An 8,205-nucleotide genomic window follows, 5' to 3' on the forward strand; every position below is an offset into this window, starting at 1 on the left:
CTTTTGCCAGAACTATGGCCTGTGTTTACAGGGTTGGAATGTGGAACGGTTCGGTGCCTTTCTTTGTGTGTCTCTGTTGTTTGGTCCGTAGTCATCTTAGGGGTCGACCGGCAACGTATTTATTTCAGTCGTTGGTCTATATTTGCTCTGTCGTGAAGCGATGTTTGGCTTTACTGTTTTCCTGTTTTCCTGTTGTGGAGGGTTGGAAGCAGCCTTGGTGTGAACTTTCTTGCTTTAGGTCGCACGTAAATTGCGTTCCTTTCGCTTACATGAGCCAGTGTTTCTCATCACTGAACTACAAAATGAAGTGTGTTTTGTAATATTGCCAGTAGCAGATTCAGTGATAAACACATGACCGCAAACATTTAAAAGGTGGGTTGTGATCAGCTCTTTCAGAAAGGATAATTCTCTGACCCTCTGACCCTCTCACAGGCACACACCTACCCACACACACACAACCCCCCCCACCCCACCCCCCTCGCACACACACCACACACACACACAAACACACATACACATACACACACAGACACACACACACACACACACACACCTACATACATACATACATACATACATACATACATACACACACTTGCACAAACACACTACTGTCCTATCTGACTCACCTCTCGCCTGCACGGCAGAGTTGTGGGAGTAGCCCAGGGCCACGAGGGCTGTCTCCACCAGCTGGGTGAAGAGGATGTCCTTACGAACCAATACAAACTCAGCATGTCTGTCACCACGCCCATCCCCGTCAGAGACCACACCCCCAGACACGCCACCATCTGCCTGCTCCACTACACAATACACAGGGATCATCAGACCTGAGGAGAGAGAGAGAGAGAGAGAGAGAGAGAGAGAGAGAGGTTGAGGATGGAGAGAGAGATAGAGAGAGACAGAAGAGGGAGACAGGAGGAGGGGGAGAGACAGGGAGAGAGAGACAGGGAGACAGGAGGAGGGGGAGAGAGAGAGACAGGGAGACAGGAGGAGGGGAGGGAGAGAGAGAGAGAGATTGGGGGAGAGAAAGAGAGAGGGAGGGAGAGGGATAGAGGGGAGGGAGATACAGAGAGAGAGAGAGAGAGAGAGAGAGAGAGAGAGAGAGAGGACTCAGTGACAATAAACAACCTTCTCCATTACAGTAAGAAAGACATGGTGAATCAAATACAACATAGGCTCAATAACTTTTAATCATTTAGCAGACACTTATCCAGAGCAATTAGGGTTAAGTGCCTTGCTCAAGGGCACATCGGCAGATTTTTTCACCTAGTCGACTCAGGGATTTAAACCAGCGACCTTTCGGTTACTGTCCCAACGCTCTTAACCGCCAGGCTCTCACACACAGCACATATCAATCTATTGCGTAAAGTAATTTTCTGAACCACTCATAACAAATTAAGGACATCATTCTGACGTCTTTTGGAGGTAAAAAAAGAGACCAGTGAATAATTAGATAATTTGCTTTAGTCATGAAACTTTGACTTTTCCAAGCCTGAAACACCCCATCGTACTCAGCTAATCCTCTAGGAGTAGTAATTTGGAGGAATCAATCAAGCTACTGACAGCACAACGACAAATTAACTCCAGCAAACCAAGTCTCATCAGGCACGCTATATCCCAATAACTCAGCTAAGGAGTTGCATGTGTGTTTTGTGTGTGTGTTGTGTGTGTGTGTGTGTGTGTTTGCAACAGCACACACGTTTGTGTGTGTTTGTGTGTGGAGTAGCACACGTGTGTATGTGTGCGCATGCATTTGTGGAAGTGTGTGTGTGTGTGTGTCCCTACAAGTGTATATACACTATACATAAACTGCTCTTTGGACTACAGTGTTAGGATAGCATGTGGCCCATTCCACACCGCCATGCTGTGGTTTTAAACAGAGGGGCTGATTTCCCCCAGTTCAAAGACAGCTCCCTCATTAACACTACAGAAAGCCATTCTGAAAGCCATGGCTGTAAGGAGGAATCCTCCCTCTTCTCTTCTATTCATTCTCCTAAAAATGTCTTAACTAGTGTTTGGGTATAACAGTATTTGTGTGTGTGTGATGGTTCACGTGCATACAGTATGTGTGTGAGTGTACGTGTTCCTCTGTGTGTTCCCCTACCTCCGAGGGGCCGTAGCGGGGGTGCCGTTGAGGCGCGTGCGTGTACCCGTGGGGCTCCCGTTGACCTCCAGGCGGCTCATCTTGCCCGGCGGGGGTCCACAGGTGTCGGGCTGTCCCCCTCTCTGCTCGGGACTGTCCCGCAGACAGGGGGCTCTCCGTACCACCACGCTCCATCCCCACCAACCTCCAGGAGGGGCTCCCAACAGAGCGTACGGACCTGCAGACAGGGAGAGAGAGAGAGAGAGAGAGAGAGAGATGGAGAGAGAGGAGAGAGAGAGAGAGAGAGAGAGAGAGAGAGAGAGAGAGAGAGAGTTAGAGAGAGAGAGAGAGAGAGAGAGAGAGAGAGAGAGAGAGAGAGAAGAGAGAGAATAGTGTGAGGAAGAGAAAATAGAGGAAGCATTTGTTCTTTAGGATGAAGTTGCCCTGAACATAGGCACTGAACTAGGATCAGTGAACCCTCCCCTAAACTTAGTTTATCTAGGAGGAGAAACACCAGATTAACCTCACATCAGTGTCTACAGGCAACTGTCTACATTTACATTTACATTTTAGTCATTTAGCAGACACTCTTATCCAGATCGACTTACAGGAGCAATTAGGGTTAAGTGCCTTGCTTAAGGGCACATCGACAGATTTTTCACCTAGTCGGCTCGGGATTAGAACCAGCGTTCGGCTACATCTTACTGGTGTTGACATTGTGGAGCCTCCTCTTTAAATCAGATCAGGGTTTAAATAGTATTTGTTTTCTTTCAGATACATTGAGCGTTTGAAAAGAGCCAGAGGCATTGAGTCAATTGGTTTGCGCTTTTGGGATGATTCCATTGGTTCCATTGTGCTATATATCTGTTGTTTAGCTGGAATGGAATGTTCGTATCTTATTCATCTGACTGTGGTACTGTATGTGGGTGTCTCACCTAGCTATCTTAAGATGAATGCACAAACTGTAAGTAACTCTGGATAAGAGCATCTGCTGAATGACTAACATGTCAAATGTAAATGTTTTACATACAGATCTCATATGACTGTGTTTAATTATTATTTTTAAATTATATTGTGTACATTTCACTGTAAAATCTAGCAGTACTAATTACTTCTCTGAGAGTGAGGCGAATAGCACATTAGAGGCTGCTGCTGCCTATTGAAATCACTGGCCACTTTAAGAAATGGAACACTAGTCACTTTAATAATGTTTACATGTCTTGCATTACTCATCTCCATATGTATATACTGTATTCTATAATATTCTACTGTATCTTAGTCCATGCCGCTCTGTCATTGCTTGTCCATATATGTATATTTTCTTAAATTCCATTCCTTACTAGTTTTGTGTGTATTAGGTATGTGTTGTGAAATTGTTAGATATTACTTGTTAGATATTACTGCACTGTCGGAGCTAGAAGCACAAGCATTTCGCTACACCCGCTTATAACATCTGCTAAACACGTGGATGTGACAAATATAATTTGATTTGATTTGATATATAGCGTTTAGCAAAAAAACGAACATTATTTGTCTCTCTGAAATGAAACCATCAAGTGATAGATTTTAAACAAATACATGTCTGTCATTGAACAACCCCATGCCATGGTTAAAATAGTGAAAAAGACACACCCCTTTCGTCATTTTCTTTAAACAATAAAAGCTCATTTCTCAACATGTCTGAAAATGGATAAATAGCGTTTTGAAATTAATCTCTTCATTTGCGTCAGACTCTCACACTGAGATGACAGCTTCATCAGCTCATGTTGTGTTGGAGGCGAGGAGGCGTGAGGGCTGCGGCCATTGTTTCCCTGTGACCCATCAACCCTCCCAGACTGAAGACATTACAGATGACAAGAGCAGAAAAAGAGGACCACAACAAACAAACAGAAACTCACCAGGCTCTTTCCTGTAAATAATACAGGTGACTGCTATCAGACTCTATAGTCATCTACACAGCACTCTAAAATCAGCCATACATACAATCTGGGAACACATGACCACATCTCGTGCTAGGTAGGCCTATGAATGTTCTACATTTTACAGACACTGTACCCAGAGCGACTTACAGGAGCAATTAGGGTTAAGTGCCTTGCTCAAGGGCACATTGACAGATGTTTTCCCCACATTGTTGGCTCTGGGATTTGAACCAGCAACCTTTCAGTTACTGGCCCAACGCCCTGTCTGTCAGTAAGAGATTATACAGTATATGTAGGTCTACTGTTTGACCAAAAGGCTATGCCACTAATCTAGGGGGTGATAGTTGGCTTTTAAGCAAGGTTACTCATAACAACAGGCTATAACTTGACGCACTACTTTCAAGACATAAAGGTTCCCAATTCAAAACATTAATCCATAGAAGCTCACATGAGCAACCATCTTCACTCCAACATAAGAACTTCTGAGCTAAAGTAACTGGTGCCTCTAACGGACGGAGGTGGTTTGTAACCTTGAGCAACCGGATCTGAGACCTGAAGACTTGCGTTGGCTGTCTGACTTTAGCTCACCAGGCTAACACAGTCTTGTGGCCGGCAGGACAACCGGGTTCAAACCCCTGTCTGTCACACCACTATTATAGAAGTAGGAGCAGTCTGCTGCCTATCTGGCTTCAGCTCAGCGGGCTAACACAGTCCCGTGGTGTGCAGGAGACACGGGTTGAACCCCAGTCTGTCACCACCCTCTAGACGTAAAGGGGCAGTCTGCTGTCTGTCATGCAGTCTGATGTGTTTGTTTCACAATCTGTGGTTTTCGCTGGCATGATAATTAACCTTATTCTGGCCTGAAAGCAGCACATGGTGACAATAAAAACACACATGACAAATTAATAACAGCCTTTAAAAAAGATCCTTCCAACACAAACTCAGAATATTGTAATACGGAAGAACCTTGAGCGCCCTCCTCTGTTTTACTGCAAAGACCAGTCACTTTCTTTCTTTCCCATAGGACTGCATAGCGGAGGCATCCTGGGCTGGACAGTGAAGGGATACAGCCACGTCAGATCATAGGGACCTGGGTGATCTGAGGCAGCAGTCCAATACAATTTTCATGTTGACCTGAACTGTACTGTGAAGGCTCAGATAATTTATTTCCCCACCCCTGGTCTCTACCTCTCTGGTCCAGCCACCACACATCATGCTATGGGACCAGATCCTGGTCCCTCCCTCTCTGGTCCAGCCACCACACATCATGCATGGGTCCAGACCCCTGGTCTCTACCCTGGTCCAGCCACCACACATCATGCTATGGGTCCAGACCCCTGGTCTCTACCTCTCTGGTCCAGCCACCACACATCATGCTATGGGACCAGATCCCTGGTCTCTCTCCCTCTCTGGTCCAGAACCACACACCATGCTATGGGACCAGATCCCTGGTCTCTCCTTCTCTGGTCCAGCCACCACACACCATGCTATGGGACCAGATCCCTGGTCTCTCCTTCTCTGGTCCAGAACCACACATCATACTACTGGGACCAGATCCCTGGTCTCTCCTTCTCTGGTCCAGAACCACACACCATGCTAGTGGGACCAGATCCCTGGTCTCTCCTTCTCTGGCCAGAACCACACACCATGCTATGGGACCAGATCCCTGGTCTCTCCCTCTCTGGTCCAGCCACCACACACCATGCTATGGGACCAGATCCCTGAGAGCTAGCCTACTATGGAGAGAGCTAGGCCTGATTGGAGAGCATTGTGTATTTAAAAGCTTATAAATCTTAACAGCTCTTGACTAAACACACTATTTTTCTCTCTCTCACCCCCTCCCCCCTCCTCTCCCCTCGTTGTAGATCTGCTTCTGATAAACACTTCCGCATGGGATTTGGGAAAGGCAGACGAGGATTAAACACCTCCTCGCCCCCATCCTCTCTGCACCCAGAGTCATTAATAGGGAGAAATTATTACCAGACATGTATGAAGGGGAAGGATATGTGTTGGGAGTCTCTACCCTGGGAGACCCTGCCATCATAGGTCTGGAGTTGAGAAGAGAAAAAGAGATGAGAAACACTCTCTCTCTCTCTCTCTCTCTCTCTCTCTCTCTCTCTCTCCCCCCTCTCTCACTCTCTCACTCTCTCTCTCTTCTCTCTCACTCTCTCTCACTCTCTCTCTCTCTCTCTCTACTCTCTCTCTCTCTCTCTCTCTTCCTCTCTCTCTCTCTCTCTCTCTCTCTCACTCCCTCTCTCACTCCTCTCTCTCTCTCTCACCTCTCTCTCTCTCTCTCTCCCACATTTTAGTGTTCGCAGTTCTTCACTTAATCTCTCATCACACCAGTCCTATCCTGTGAGTTTGTCCAGTGGCCAGCTATCAGACTGATGGAATGGATGGATGTCTATCAGTACAGTAGATCTCCTCCTGATAACATCTGATGACATCACACAGCCCTGCCCTCCAGCTTTGATCCACATGACTACATCAGAACAAGCGTCACAAATGCACCCTATTCCCTATAGAGGCTCTGGTCAAACCTAGTGCACTATAGGGAATAGGGTACATTTGTGATGCACCCAGGGGCTTATTGTTTGTCTGTTAAGGTTTAATAATAACTGAGTTTTGTCCATATTTTTGTCTTTACAGAGGGATTGTATCTTGTATTTGTCTTTCCGTGTTTCAGGTAGTTCATGTTACTGTCACTATAACATATTTTATCAACACATTGAGTAACCAAACAAAAAGAGTCCTGACTCAGATGCTGTAGACAAACCCCACATTGAGAGTATTATGTCTGAATTATTACAAGAGCTCGGAGGATGATGGAACTTTCACAACGCATTAGGCTTGACGGAATGTGTGACGGAGTTGAAGTTGATCTCTTAGGATGTTTACAGCTACTCAGTCATTGAGACTGTTGAAATATATGACTGAGTATAACTGACTAGAAGTGAACAACGCACCACTACGTGATATTTATGGTCTGATGATGAAAATGACCATATAGAAAAGGGGTTTTAAAGACTAAGATTTAAAACCACTGAAATATTATATATGTTTATATTTCTATAGGTGTCTGTTAGGTGTTGTTCCTTCCTCTTATTGTTGTCATTATAGATAATAAAAAAAATAATAAAATAATAATAATAATAATAATAATAATAATAATAATCAAGATTATGCTGTACGCTCTTAGAATTAGTGACTCGAGGAACACTGGAGATCCTCAAGGAACCCCCTGGAGTTCCTCAAGAAACCATTGCTAGTCAATGTTCATATTTGCACCTTCGGTTAGTTGAGGGGTTCTTGGAGGAACCTTTAATGGGTCAATGTAGCAACGGGATCCTGGAGGAACCCTATAATAATAAATAAATAATATGCCATTTAGCAGACGCTTATCCAAAGCGACTTACAGTCATGCGTGCATACATTTTTTTTTGTGTATGGGTGGTCCCGGGATCGAACCCACTACCTTGGGTTACAAGCGGTGTCTACCAGCTGAGTGTGGTTAGAGGGGCGTGGCTTTAAGATATATATATTTTTTGGGCCACCCATTAGAGTAAATGTCATTCTTGTTCACCAGTTCTGTTGTATTGCCATCACATGTTAAGTTTGAACATTGACAGTTTTGTAACTTCAATGAGCCGAAAAGAGGCTTGCAAACCTCCCAAAGTAGGAATAGATACCACTTTTTTACCAATTTTATGTAATCAGCAATGTTAATATTATATTAGAATATGTAATATATATAAATATTCAAGGAACATTTTAATTTGCAGTGTACAAACTCAACATGATGAACAGGAATGACATGTATGCTAACAAGTCACCAAAAATAACTATTTGAAAGTAACGCCTCTAATCTATAGGCTGCCACCTCTACAATATATTATTAAAAAGGTTTAAAATCGAACCCCTCCCATCACAAAAAGGTTCCGGTTTGAACCTTTACACAGGGGTTCCTTGAAGACCCTTTTCAGAGGGGTTCCTCAAGGAACCTTTTTTCAACCGGAAAGGTTCTGCCGGTGTGGCAACCCAAAAGGTTCTCCAGGCACCATTACTTCTAAGAGTGTAGCATATGTAGCACATTTTACACATATTAACACGTTCACTAGGAATAATGACTTGAACTCTGACCCTGGCCTCATGCATTCTCAATATAAACATACACACACACAAGCACACACACACACACACACA

At 44.5% G+C, this 8,205-nt stretch overlaps 1 pseudogene; it reads right to left on the reverse strand.

The window, feature by feature from the left end:
- LOC123483965 overlaps nt 1–822 on the reverse strand; it is a 37,563-nt pseudogene extending 36,741 nt beyond the window's left edge.
- Between the last annotated feature and the right edge of the window lie 7,383 nt (nt 823–8,205).

This window comes from Coregonus clupeaformis, unplaced genomic scaffold (genome assembly GCF_020615455.1).
Source record: "Coregonus clupeaformis isolate EN_2021a unplaced genomic scaffold, ASM2061545v1 scaf0174, whole genome shotgun sequence".
Lineage (NCBI taxonomy): Eukaryota > Metazoa > Chordata > Actinopteri > Salmoniformes > Salmonidae > Coregonus > Coregonus clupeaformis.